The sequence below is a fragment of the Brassica napus genome, chromosome C4 (assembly GCF_020379485.1).
Source record: "Brassica napus cultivar Da-Ae chromosome C4, Da-Ae, whole genome shotgun sequence".
Taxonomy (NCBI): domain Eukaryota; kingdom Viridiplantae; phylum Streptophyta; class Magnoliopsida; order Brassicales; family Brassicaceae; genus Brassica; species Brassica napus.
The window spans coordinates 18,112,428-18,127,918 of record NC_063447.1 but is presented as its reverse complement, the minus strand read 5'-3'; the positions used below and the strand labels follow the sequence as shown (position 1 = coordinate 18,127,918).

The following is a 15,491-nucleotide window of genomic DNA, read 5'->3' as shown; positions in this document are numbered from 1 at the left end:
TTGGAGTTAAGCTTACAACGATTTCGGGTATGCGTGAGGCTCATGTCCAAATGATGCTCATCAAGGACATTGTAGACCACCAAGCAGAAGTAGCAGAGCTTCTCAACATCTCAACTTTGAAACTTGATCCACCAGTCACACCAAAGTCTCTCCCTAAACTAGAATCCCAAGGGAAGTTCACCTTGTCTTGCTCTCTTGGTAAGCTCAACTTTGATGGTGCTCTTGTTGATTCTGGTGCAAGTGTGAATGTGATCTCAATGGAGATGGTGAAGAGTCTTGAGATTGAACACATGGAGCCAGATACTTCCTCTCTCACGTTTGGGGATTCTTCTTCTACTACCCCTATTGGTCTCATCAAGGATTTCCCTTTGAAGATTGGATCTTGCACCATCCCCATAGAACTCACTGTCTTGAAGATGGCAACTGAGAAGAGAGTTCCATTGATCCTGGGCACACCATTCCTTACTACTGTGGGTGCTTGCATCGATTTCGCCAACAAGAAGGTCACACTCTTCAATGTCAACAAAGTTGTCTCTTACCCAATTCAGTCTCCACTGGATGTTGAGTATTGTGGAACCATCACTTCTGGAGACCCCTACATTGAGAAGGATCCTCCTTCTCCACTTTCCACTTGAGGTACTTCTCTACTTTCCCTTGTATATACCATTTCATTTTTGCATATTAGCTTTCTCTTTTGGGTATCTCTCTCTACTTGACAACACAGAGACTGTGTCATCTAAGTTTGGGGGAGGTACCAAGTATTTGATCATGTTTGCTTTGATGATTTTTCATTGAGTCCTGCATACATACCTTTTAGCATTAAAAAAAACAAATCATATAGATTGCATCACTTGCATTTTTAGGAGAGTCTAGAGCATATAGGTTGCATTCACTTGCATTGGGAGCAATGATTTTAAACGACTTGTAAAGAACACCACTTTGCACCTGAGTAGCTTATGCACCTCTCAAAAAGACTTGTATGCTTCGAGCCTTGAAAACTCTTCCTGAAACTAGTTGATTGCTGAAACTCAGTCTTTGAAGCCAACTACAAACCCTATTTGAACTGAATGAACTTAATGCTTCTTGCTCATGGTCCCTTGTGTACTGAGTCATGGCTATACACACTTGAGTTGTCACATCCTTTATGCCAATCTTATTTTGACAAACTCTAGTGGTAGACCACTCCCAAAAAAAAAAAAACCTTGCCCTCCTTTTAAGCTTTCATTGTTTGATGAGTGAGGCATTCTTCAGAAAGTCTTACATGTGCATAATGTTGAGAGTATCGGGAACGACAATGCTTGATCTTCATTTTTGCTAGATTGGGCACTCTATTGTCTAGCTATAGGTGGGGGATGAGTGTTGTGATTATGATTTGGGAGCAATGAAAAAGGAAAAGAAATGACTCTTTGTGTTTAAGTGAATTGTTTTATTGGGATAAGTAGATAAACCTCTAGTTCAAGTTATGAAAGTTTTGGCTCCCACCTAAAAAAAATAATAATAATAAAAAAAATGAAATAAAAAAGAAAAGAAAATAAAAAAATGAAGAAAAGAAAAAGAAAGAAAAAGGTGGCTAGCAAAGTTGTTAGGAGCTAAGTAATGTTTTGAGGTTGTGAAAAATCCCTTGTAAATTTCAAAGAGAAGGAGTTAATGTTCTTAGGATCTTTTGGTGAGAGATGTGAGTTGGGTTTGACATTTGAGAATGATTGTGTAATTGTATGTTTGGGAAAAGGGTAGAACAATGGAGATTGAGCATTGTATGCATGAGTTGATCCCTTTCTTAGATATATTATGTGCAATGTCAAGTCAACTTGTTTCGAGAGTAAACCACCTTAAAGATCATATGTTTTGAACCTCTTGAATCACTTGAATAAAAGTCTTCCCTTACCCAACCAAATTATTTGGACCAACTGACCATTTGCAAGAATTCACCTAATGTTTTGTGCTTAACGAATGTGAGAGTTGGTTGATTTGAATATGTGGATGATTGATGATGAGTGTAAGGGCAAAAAGAGTTGAGATAGGCCTAGAGAAGCTAGAGTGTAATAAGAGAGTGTGCTAATTGTGTGTGCTAGTTGTGTTTCTTTTGGCTATGAGCTCCCAACTTCAAACCTCTCTCCCTATGAGTTCTAGAAAGTTCACTTGTGGACAAGTAAAAGAACAAGTTTGGGGGAGTTGATATCTTGCATATTTACATTGTTTTATCCATTCATCCATGAGCATTTTCATCATATAGATTAAGATTTAGTCATGTCTAGGTTGCATTTTGCATTCATTGTCCTTATTAGGTGTTGGAGTGTGTCATGGAGTGATTTGAGATGTTTAGGAGCATTGTGATCCAAAAGGAGGTGAAAGATGAGCATGGATGGAGCCTTTAGAGAAATCTCCTGTTGCTAAGATTTTGTGGAGACACAGAAAATTGAGTTAGCTTTCTAATGGAAGTGGTTTCAAGTCATTTGGAGATGTAATGAAGGAGTTATGATCAATTTACTAGAGGCATATCCATCCTGGTCGAGCATCGCAGAGTGACCTCAGAGCGACCTACCGAGGTCGCTCCCAGCCAGAGCGGCCAGCCAGAGCGACTAGCTCAAGTCACTCCCAGCCAGAGCGACCAGCCAGAGCAACCAGCTCAAGTCACTCGCGTTTTGACGGGTCGAGACACAAAGAAACGCGTCGGGAGTGACCTCCTGGAGCGACTATGCTAGGTCACTCCGCGTGTTTTGCTTGGACGATTTTTATGTTATTTCAGAGGCTTTTTGGTCATTTGTTTTGATGTTTTTACACTTTCTAAACCTAAGTTAAGTACTTTTGTAAGTCATTGGAGACAGATAATCTTTTTTCGAGAGAGAAGAACTAGTAAAAACTTCTTTTGATTCAGATTTCATTGCTTTCATCTTGTGTTCTTGTTAATTTCTTATCTATTTCTCTACATGATTAATCTGAAATCCAATATGGGTTTAAGAGGAATCATGGAGATTAGTGAGTAATCACCTTTTGAATTCATGGGTTAGGGAGATTAAGGGTGATTAGGTTAGTTCTATGATGTTTTAGTGTAGATCATTCTTGTTCCTTGCTAGTAGAGTATTCATAATGCATCTTTTGAGTTGGCCACTCAAAAGTTGATCAATAGACATTTCCCACCCAAAAGGTGTTTGATGAAATGCCTGAGACAACTCTCCTAGGCTTTTAGTATACTTTGCCAAAGACATTTGTTGTTAAAGGTGCTAAAATAGCTAATAGACTTGTTAGTAATGATTGCTTTCATATTATTCAACCAAAGACATTTGATGTTTGAGATATGTTAGCAAATGGGTATTCATCTAGACATAGAGCTTGCTTAGAATTGTGTCTAGGCTTAAGGTTGATAGTTTGATTGATCATTTGTCATCCTTAGTTCGATACTTGATCACCCAAGGTCTAATCTCTATGCCCATGAGTTCTCTTTTCTCTTAGTCAAGAAAGTATCATTCTGTTATTGCTTTCTAGTATTAGTAGTAGTTTAAAACTCATCTAAATCATTGGTTGCACTTAGATTAAGTTAGTACTTGCATTCTCGGTGATTTGATATCCCTCAGAACTAGTTCGACAATCTTTTATACTACAATATTTGTCTTACGAGCCTTGAAAACTCTTAATATCATTTCACTTCTAATAAGGCAAGTTTGTTCACTAGTGATATCTCTTTTTCATTAAAAACATTGGCGTTCTATTTCTTCCATATTTAACAAGTGATCCATGGATAGATATCGCTTTGTAAATCAGGAAGTTACGTTTTTCTGTTCTCCAAATAGAACATTCACATTTTGATATAATTAAATACACTTGGGAAACAACCTTAAAAGGATGAAAGGTCCGAAAGAGCTCAAAGTAAACATTCAAAGATAACATGGTTAATTGTTTTTTCAGTGTCTCCATTTATACAACAACTCTTTTTTTTTTTGATAATCCAGTATCCGACCACTTTGCGTGATCGACTAGCCCACCGGGCCGAAGCCCAAGCCATTACAGGATTTTTAAGCGTCCACTTAAGGGCCCCTGGTTACGCAAAGTGGTCTGGAGGGCGAGAGGCAGCCCATGTAAATACCCCTCGTGGCCGGGGCTCGAAGTCGGGTGGCGGGCACCTCAGCCGAGGTTCCTTTACCACCAGACTACGAGGCCCGGTTATTTATACAACAACTCTATCATTATCAAAATGACATGAAGTGTAGTTAAATTGGCTACACGTCCGGTAAACGCTTTCGGTTTGAAGGGGTCTCGTCTTTACCTTCTACACTTCGTTCTAGAGATCGGTTTCCGCACTTCATGGGAGTCAATGTGTAAGATTTTTGGCTTTCGTACTAAACTTTCCAGATTTCATTAAATAATTTTCTAATTTGGGTGATTCCAACATACACATTTATGACTAAGTAGCAACCCTAAAATAAGAAGAATACAGTTAGGTTGGAAAGGTTTTGGAAATTCAATACTACCTCCGTTCCCGAAAGTAAGATGTTTTAGATTTTTTTCTTGTTACACAAAGATAGATTTTCTATATTGTTAAGGTACTTTTTTATACTTTTGAGAAACATTAATGAAGAATATTTGAATTGATTAAATTTCATTGGTGGAAAGTTATTGGAAAGTGTATAATAAAGTAAAAAATAAATTAAATTATAAACATTTATTAAAATTCTTAATAAGCGTGCATACTCTAGAAAATCTTAATTTCAGAAACAGAGGGAGTACATCGCAGTCATTTGTGTTTGTGTATAAATAAAGAGCATTGTCTCATATGTAAACGTGGGCTGAAAATGTAAACTTGGGTTTGCAGTTTATATAACACTGACATATATGAGTTGGGTTCAAGGCAAACAACAAAGCCCGCCAACCGCACAAGCGCATTTGTCGCATGAGGATCAACCAGCGACCAACAAAATCACAATCCCTTGCATAACAAGCGAGGAGAAACGATCCTTTGGTCATAAGAAATCTATTCACGGTCCTAAGTCCTAAATTTTGAATAGCCAACACGTGTTGGTTGCTGATCGGTCAAGTTTCTCTATGAGAACCCATTTATTCGTGTTGTATATTAATTCTTCCCCCTTGCTTTCATTAATTTTTTTTGTCAAAATGAATCAGAAACCATATTTGAAATGCATAGTATTATTAGATTGTATATGTCATATTAATTATTAATTTTCCAACTTAGTTTTAAGGTCAGTAAAATAACGAGGCCAAGAAAAATAGCTACTATAAGTTAAAGAAAAAAAAGAACGAAAAAAAAAGAAATCTATATATATAAAAAAATGTTGGTCTCTCTCCTGTGAAGACACCTCAGCGCCACGTCATTAAGTCGAATGTTCTGGTATCGACACGTTTTCGTTAACTCCAAAGTGTTGTGTTTCAATTAATGGGATAAGTTTAATTTGGGCTTACTAAAAAACCAAGAAGTTTGACTTAGGATGAGTCATACAGCAAGACTATTATTTTTAAAGTTGGTCTGTGAACCTAAAACATAAATTACAAAATTATTTACAAATTAACTAACCAATAACTTAAATTAATAAAATAGTATATCTCATACGCACCTTTTGCAAATGTGAACCTAAAACATAAATTACAAAATTATATAAAAAATAATAACATAGATCAGAAGTAAAGTATATCCCGTCCGTAGGTTAGTCATGTTCAGAAAAAATTAGAAAGATGAGAGAGGAACACAGATGAAACAGAAGGTGTCATCTGAATCTGAAGACATAACGACACAGATTCCTCAGACTCCGTTGTCTTCCTCTTCTCGTGGGTCCCTTTATCCCACACTGATACACATCTCTCCTTTCTTTTGTCTTCATCTATTTATTATTTCTTTTTATTTTATTTTATATTTATTTGTTAATGGACAAAAAACAAAATCATTTAAGAGTTGAGTGAAAACAAAAACATCAATTATTTTGGCCCAACTTATCTTCAAGAGTATGTTTTTTTTTTGTTTAAAATATCCAATTACATATGTTTTGTTCTGTACCATCGATTATTGTTGATAGCTAGCTATTCGACTAGTTCCATGAAATATACAATAAATGTACACAATAAAAAAAATACAATAAATGTACAAGACTCATACTATTTCTTTTGGTATTAGTAAGGTTCATACTAATCCTTAAGAGATCAATTTACCAGTAATAGATAAGCCTAATTGTTTTACATGATAATTAGATAATGTAAAATAGATTTTGAATCCGGAATGGTTAGCACCTTTCTGAGTCCAATATTTCAAATAAAAGTTTATAACAAATCATTTTAACCTATAACTAGATTTTGATCTGCGCTTTCTTGACAAATTTATTGATATAGCTGTTTGTTAACTAATTTGTTTCGCCATAAACATTTTTGCTTTTCGTTCTGACTCTAATTTGCTTTTATTGATTTTTTATTTCAGTTTGGTTGTGGTTTTTGGTTTAGAAATATATGAACAATTTTGGTTATATATGAAGTTGAGTTTTGGTTAAAGTGATTGAATATTTTGATATTTTGTGTGTTATGGATATATAAAATTTTCGAATTTTTTAGTTCTGTTTACATTTCTGTTTTAAATCAGACATATGCATTATAATGAACTCCAATATATTTGGTATAGTTTTTTGGACAACGGGTTTTTGATGGTATTAATAGGGTTTGAATAGAGTTAGAGTTTGAATAGAGTTTTAGGGTCTAGGGTTAGAACACAAACGAATATGGATGAGTTAGTAAACATATACGAAATAGGCTTAAAAATTGATTGATATATTGTTTAAATTATTGGGCGGTTTTGTTTAATTGGACAGAAACATACTACTTTTCTAATTGTTGGGCTCTCAATTTCCGAAAACCATTTAAAACAATTAAAAAAAGTAATGGAAATTTTTGTAATTAATTGGAAAAGTCAGAGACATAATCTTAAGAAGGATTCTGCTTTAATAGTATAGATAAATATACATGAACTCATACTTTTTTTTTTGAGAATTAGCATCGAGTCTTGTGGTCAGTATTTCAAACAAAAATTGTAACAAATCACATATACTTTTATAGTCTTTTTTGAGTAAAGATTCACAACGATGCCGGTTTGAATCATTAAGCGTTTTAAAAAGATTTGACATAAGAAACTATTATATTATTTAAACAAGAAGTGATCCGAAAACCCTATAGAAAAATTTAACAATTCTAACTAATGAATCAACAATTGCATTATGCATCCGAAATATACAAGAAATGTTGAAGGCTTAAAAACTTTTTTGTAATTTTGCAAACTCCTTCGGCTCTATTAAAAAACTTGGCCATATTTAAGGTTTTTAGTCATCAAAATCATGTCTTTGCAATCTGATCTGGTATGTTGACAACTAGAATGGCGTAGCATACACTGCTGAAACAAACACTTACAACTCCGAGTGCGTTTCTTTTTTTTACCCATAAGCTAAATTATGTGTGATGTGTCTTTCCAATCTCACTTCACACCCACTATATTGTGATACAAAATTCCAAAAATCATAGACCAAACAGATGTTTTGAAAATATATGACTTGTTGTAAGTGGTGGCTACATCTCTATATATACTTTAAATTTATTTAGAGTAGATGTTATTGGCGAGAAAAAAATATTATAGTAAATCAACATTGCTTATTTTTAGGCGAGCATATTTTAGCATAAATTAAGCAACACGATTCATTAACATTAGGGAATTTATGCACACCCAAAATACTTGACCTAGTTAACCACTGCGCCATCTTGCTTGAGTTAACTTTTATTATTTTGATATTGATGGAACAATAGCTACATCCTAAAATCATTAAGATGTTGACAACAAATATAATAAAAATCATTTAAATGAAAGAATATTGTTCCATTCTCTTATATATTACTCCTTCCATTTCACAAAAAATTATTTTGTTGCGTTTTTCACACATATTAAAAAAAACATTAAATCACTACAATAAATATTTTTTTTTCTGCAATTTTCAATTTTCAATATCTTTTAACCAATAGTAATTCAATAAAATCAATTAAATTTTTTTAAGTTTACAATTTTTTCATAAAAAACACAAAATATTTATCTTTGTGAAATAACTTTTTTTTTCTAAAACATCTATTTTTTTAAAACAGAAGGAGCATGAGCTAAGAATCTTTTTCATCATCATTGCTTGAAACAAAAATAATAATTATAGGAAATCACAAGAGATGAGTTGACAAAATAAACAAAAAAGATGTAAAGATTATAAATGGAATCAGTTGGCCAATCATGTTTCAGCTAATAGGGTAACAGAGAAAGGACATAACGTGGGCGACAAAGTTCGCCGCGATGTTGATGCCACGTTTACATCAGATATGTGCCAGATCAGCAATAACATGTCAACTTTCATACAAAACAGACCCACTACACTTATAAAGCGTTTTGAAGTTAGTTGTCTCTAGCTGTCACGAGCGTAAGTTAACGAGTTGTTAAGTGTGTGATTTATGGGCGCGTCTGGCTCAGTATAGCTCCGCTATGTCCTTGTCCTTTGGCCCAAATACTTTTCGTTTGGCCCACTTTTATAAATAAGCCACGAATTTATTTATCTTGTCGAGACGCCATTAGTTTTTTTTTTTCCCTTTCTTCAATGTCCCAAAAGGCCAGAATACACTTTCGTCTTACAAATTTTTTTGATAATTTTTCTTTTTGAAAATTAATAAAACTTTTCTTAACAAAGACTTTTGTTTAATCAGAGTTTTTTTTATGTTCTTACCCGGCCTAGGCGTTTTAATATGGATCTGAAAACCCGAACTAGAACAGACCCGAAAACTCGATCGGAAACCGAACCGAAAATTTATAAGTACCGTTTGAGTCCAAAATTATTTTACCCGAAAGAACAGGAACCGAAAGGAACGACCCGAATAGAGCCGGACCCAAAAGTAACCGACCCGAATAGACCCAACCCGGTAAGAATCGATTTGTACCCGACTTAAAAATATGTATATCCAAAACTATGATTTTTTTCTTTGTATTTTATATATATTACTTTATGATTTAGTTGAAATATATTTTGTTAGAAATATTTGTTATTATTTTTTTAACATTTTTAAGTAATATAAAGCTGTAAAATGTAAAATTTAGAGTTTAAACATGCTTTATTTTAATTATTAATATTTTAATTTACGTTATTTTGTAAAATTTTAGGTATATATAACCAATATCGACTAAATTTGAGTTTGGATATTTCATGTCCTTTTTTATCCTAAATACATGAACCTGATCCAAACCCAAAAATTACAGATATTTTACAGGTATTTAATTATAGACCTGAACCGATCCAGACTCGAAAAAAACCAACCTGAACCCGAACCGAAAATTTACAAGTACATATTGGAACTAAAAGTTTAGGACCCGAAGAACCCGGATCCTAAAAGAATCGGCCCGAATCCGACCCGAAAATCTGAACGTCGAGGCCTAAGTTCTTACAAATGATAATTAATTGATTAACTATGTGCATCATATGCAATCATGATGAACAGTGGCTCTATGATTCAAAATTTTCTGCAGTATATAAATCTTCAACTAATGATCCTACATACTTTTTTCAATATATATACACTACTAATTTAAAGTCCTATTTTTATGTATTGACAAAATTTATCATTTAAATTTTAAATGGTCCAACAAAACATATAACAGTATTTGGAGTGTTGTAAATATATTTATTATAATTCGATTACATTGTATCCGCGCATAACACAATTTTTTGATAAATTATATTCGTCATATTTATAGTTGGCCTTTACACAAATATACATCGCTTCAAGACTCATATAAATAATTTAGATCACTCAAAAAAAAAATAACAATATTTTATACCAAAATTTATAAAATATCACTAAATCATGAAATTGTAAGTTTAAAACATAACTTGTAAATAAAAATAGAAATACCTCATGCAATCATGTTAAAATCTAGTAGATGATCTATTACAATAGACAGTTTTGTACGGTATTCAAAACCACAAAAGACGATTATATGACATCTTTTAAATCTACAAACCCTAACTAGCTGCAGGGTTGTTTGTTTTCAGTTTTATATGCATATATATTTATTTTATATCATTAGTGGTATATATTTTTAACGTTAATCATATATTTAAAAGGTTATATAATTGTTTCAAATACAATAACTTTATAGTTTACATGTTGTAATCCATCAATTGTTTAAAACCGTCGCATGTATTTGTTTCTTTTTATTATATATTTATCTTATTGTATTTGCATTTAGTTATTAAACAAATTAAAATATGCATGAAAAAACATTTTTGAAAATTATTTTGTATTTAGTTTATGCTAAATTTTTATCCGCCCTTCAAAACTGGATTCTTTTTAAAAATATTTTTCTATGTTTATTCATTTTACATAATATATTATTGTATATACAAAAATCTTACATGTATTATATAGTTTGCAAATATTAAGCCGTTCTGTAATCGTATTAGACTTTTAACATAAATATTTCTATTTACGAAAATAAAATTTATAAATTTAACAATATAATTTTCTCATATTTATTGCAATATAATAATTTTATTTTAACATATGATTATGATTATAAAATAGATAAACATATGATATAATTTTTTATTTTTCATTTTATAAACAATAACTTAATATATATTAATGCATAATAATAGTTCATTTCTAATAAAAAAATTAGTGAAAATATTTACACAAACTTTTTGAAAATTAAGATATTGTTAAAATATTAAGCTCAACATAATAGTTGACCAAAAAAAAAATTTAGCTCAACATAATAATTTTCTTTTAATATGTTTAATTATAATTATATAATAGATAAAAATAGGATAAATTTTATTTTTTATTTTATAAAATATAACTTAATATATTAATATATAAAAATATTTCAAAACTAATTACGAAATTAGTAAAAAATATTTACATATAATTTTTGAAAATTAAGCTCTTGTTAAAATATTCTTAAACAGCTTTGTTAGAATTTTTAATATATATATATATATTTAAAATGAAAAGATATCAAAAGATATTATGATTAAAGTAATTCAACGATTATATATATTATTAGTCTTAATAAAATACATTTAATAAAATTTCTAAAGGATGATACAACTTAAAAAATTCACACATGAAATGAGGTTGCGATTTCTATTTTAATAGAATAGATGGATACATGGAAAATGCCAAAAATATAACATTCATAATACCATTTTTCATGTTTACTCTAACCACTTTTACCTTCACTTTTAAAGAGGGAAAAATATATTTATAACCCTATAGTTAACTAATCTAGATTTAAAATTTAGAGTTGAGGGGTGAGGTAGAGTTTTTGGAATGTGAAATTTAGGATTCTAAAAAATATATAAATAAATACATAAAATTTTAAAACTAGTTTTTCAAAAAAAAAAAATCGATTTTCAGAAAGAAATTTTGAAAAAAAAAATTCAAAAAAAAGAATTTTATAAAAAAGTTCGAATTTGAAAAAGTATAATTCGAAAACATAAAAAAATATTTTTTTATTTATTTAAATAATTATTTATTATATGTATAGAAAACAATGGTATAAGAGTGTTTTGATTTTTAATGAAAAAAATATTTTTGAAAATGGTTCTTTAGTGGTGGTAAAAATGAATAATGATACCAAAAAAGTGGTAAACATGAAAATTTTCCTAAATACATTTGTATTTATCTACTTGCATAATCCACATTTTCTTAAAAAAAATACCCCAAATTTGGTGTAAAGCCATTTAAACATTTAACCACTTGGGTAATGGACTTCTACTAGAACTAAAATACTTATGTTAGTGACGATAATATAATATATTTTAAAAGCTAAAATGTTATTTGTTTTTAACTATCTTAATTTAGATGTGATACGTGTTTATAATTTATATTATTTTCGCACCATAAATTAAGATTGGTAGACAAATAGATTTCACCAATGTCTTGTCTATATCTAAAATAAAATTTACATCCTTCAGCCCAATTTTTTTTTTATCTAATGATATAGACTGTAGTTTTTATGGCAGCTATTAATTTCAAAATCACTAATTTTGTGAAGTGAAATTAAATAACAAAAATTACATTTAAAAAAAAAACAGGTGGTCACACTATGCACATGCAGTTCATTTATCTTCTCTTATTCATGAAATAGTTTCAAATATATGATTTGACTAGGTTAAGATCCGCGCCTTGCGCGGGATCAACATTATATATATATAAATTATTTTATGTATTAAATATTTTTACATATTATGAAATAATAAATATATATTAAATAATTAAAAGTTAGTAACTATTAAAAATATAATTAAATTGGTGCGAACATATAAATCAATTTTATTAATCTAAAAACTATTTTTTTTTATTTGATAGGATATGTTATTAAATTTAAATGATACTAACATAGATAATATATTTTAGTATATTTTTAATATTAATATCTATTAAATGATGATTTCTACTCATCTAGTTTTTTGATCATTTGTATCTTTTATAGAAAAAAATTTAAATTACTGATAACAAAATTTTCATTGTGGGATTAATAGGTTTAGTCATTTATAATTTAAAAAAAAAACTAAGTTGTCAATGATCGTTCAAAATTTTTATCAAAAAATTGTTCAAAGTAAATTTGAACTAAAATATTGTATTTTATATGGTTTATAGTTTAATTTAAAACGATATATATATTAATCTTAATAATTAATTAAATTAGACTTTTTACTTATATAATTTTTGTAATCATTTGTATTTTGTCATAACAAAAATTTTAAACCATGGATCATAAAATTTGAATGTGAGACTTTTAACAGTTTTAGTAATTTATAGTCGTTTGTAAAAATAGAAAATATAACATATACATAAAAATCTAAATTTTTATTATATGGTTATTGTGGTTGTTTAATTTATTTAATAGCTTAAAATTAAACAAATATGATAGAAGATACACTATTTTTTTATCAAATCTTTATTATTTAAAATCATTAATTGCCATATATACTTTAGCCACATTAGGCAATTCTGTAAATTTTATTTAAGGAAATAATAAAGTACATTAATGGTGAATTTATTATTAGTTTAATTAAAAGCTTATTATATAATTAGATGGACCAACATATTTCTCTAATGATTCTAAGAATCATTCTAGTGATGACATTGGCTACAAAAAGAAGTTGTAATGCTTCTCAAATAATATATAGGGGATATGTCTCTTGTTTTCATTTGTATAAACATAAACTACAAAAGTTAATTATTTAGGGAAGGGTTTTCAATATCCCAGATTATTCAATGGCCCTCACAACAATTTACTTTGTTTCTTATAGAAGTTGTCTACCAAAGAAGAAATTGTGAACCGTGTGTGTGACAGAAAGGTGTCGTAGAAAACAAAAGAGAGGAAAGAGAAACGATTCTCTCTCTTCAACCTTCACCGTAAAACTCTAGCCACCGCTTTATTTTTCCTGCTTAGTAGAGTCGACGACAGCTTTAATTGCCACCGGTCCCCTCCCATCTGGCCCATGTTTGTCTCACTTATATCCACAATTTCTTTCATCTTACGTCGCAACCTTCGTGTCGAACAGCCTAAAGAAAGACGGGGTGTGTGTCTTTCTTCTCTAAAGTGTGGATGAAGTCGTGATCGTTTACAAAGCCCGGTGTCCTTGTTTCTCTGCCTCCTCCGATCGTCGGCGTCAAATATGGGTCAAATCTGAACCCAAGACTAGGTGATTTTCTTGGAAGCGTCGATGCCTCATCTCTCACCCCCATCGTCTTATTACCTGACAGTCTCTGTGCCGCGGATCTCCAAGGTTTGTAGAGCCTCTGAGTTCCTCAGAGAGCGGCATAGTGGTGGTAATCCTTTGAGGGCCTCTTCGTCTAGCATAAAGTTTCAACTTCCGTTGTATTTCTCCTGTTTTGGCTTGTTCTCTCTCCCCTGTGCTTAGAAGGTTTAGATGTTTAGGATCTTTGAGGACGAATCCGATGTGTCATTCACGGTAACAAAGCCAAAGTCTCGCCTTAGTAGTGGTCACATGCTTAGAGAGGTCTTCAGATTTTTTCCGCTAAGTGTTTATGTTGTGTTGTGTGGCCAGTTTCCGGAGAATTTGTACCGCATGCATTTGATCTTAGCTATTTCTCGTGTCTCACAGAAGTGTTGACATCTGAGTCTTGTTCAGAAGAGAGCTCCTTGAGAGGTCAACGGATTTGGTTTCAACGGAGTCTTCATTAGCTTGCATCGGAGTGGAATGCCAGGCCCTCTGTCACCGCAGCTTGAGGGACCTTTAGGTTCATCTCCGGAAAATCATCTCTGTGTAGCCTACTCCTTGTTTCTCTCAGTTCGCGTCCAGCTTCTTGGAAGTGTTGGTGGAAAACATAATTTGATTTTGGCGCTTTTCTTGTAGTTTTAAGTTTCTTATATTGAAACTAGATTCGTTCTTAGATTGTTGCTATGAGTTTTTTTATATTTTTTGCGGCTCATTTCATCGGACCAGCTTTTAAACAGACGAGATTGCAATCTCTTTGTAATTAGACATTTATTAACTTGTTAGTGATATTTACATCTTTAGAATGAAAAAAATTAAGGAAATGTGAGATAAGGTGGCAGGTTACATACATTATCCATTTTTGAGTCATTATACGACTCATATCCGTCTCGAAAATCAGTATAAATAATTTCTAAGGTTGTGACTGTTATTTAATAGAGTAAAAATGTGAAAATAAAAAAGTGAAATACGGGGAAAAAAGAAAAGCATAACCTATAATTAAAAAAATTATGAGTTTGTTTAGAATAATAGATTTCACCACTTTCGTTGCTTTTTGAAGTAAATGAAAATATATTTTACTTTTTTTTTGAAAACTTATTCTATTTTTTTGAAAATATATTGGTGAAATATAGAGTAATAAATAGGAATAATGTTTTACTCCATAACATATATTGTTAACAATACCATCCAATCACACTCTAAATCAAATAATAATTATCATAATTTTACCACCTGTAGATAAAGGTTATTCAATAATAACTATCGTAATTGACATATTTATTTTGTGTATATTCAGCTTAGTTGTGATATGTTTGTGTTTAAATAGCTTTGAATATATAAAAGAATACTTTGGGAGAAAGGAGTTAATGGTGGTTTAAGCAGTTGATGGTGAAACATCGAAAGGGACGTTTGGGTAGTTTGGTTTGGTTGTCTGAGCAGTGACGCTTCTGTTTGATTTGGAAGGTTTGGTGGACAGTGACGCAACAACTTAACTACACCCATCTTCTCTTTTGTCACATCTCATGTCTTTCAACCATAACTCTCTGCTCTACATGCATTACTTACTCTCTTCATAACGGCGGGGGGGGGAGGGGAGATTGGGCAAAATATTAGTTAATTTGATTCGATATGTTGTTTGTGTCGATTTGATTCAAAATATAAAAATATCATTAACTCTACAAATCAAATCAAATACCAATATTTATTATCTGTTGTTAAAGATGGATTAAATCGTAA

General features: G+C 31.0%; 1 long non-coding RNA gene across 1 annotated transcript; it reads left to right on the top strand.

The window, feature by feature from the left end:
- The first annotated feature begins 13,102 nt into the window (after nucleotides 1-13,102).
- On the top strand, nucleotides 13,103-14,545 carry LOC111207493. The gene is made up of 2 exons (XR_002659745.2): nucleotides 13,103-13,988; nucleotides 14,085-14,545. It is a non-coding gene; the product is annotated as an uncharacterized LOC111207493 (long non-coding RNA).
- Nucleotides 14,546-15,491: the final 946 nt, after the last annotated feature.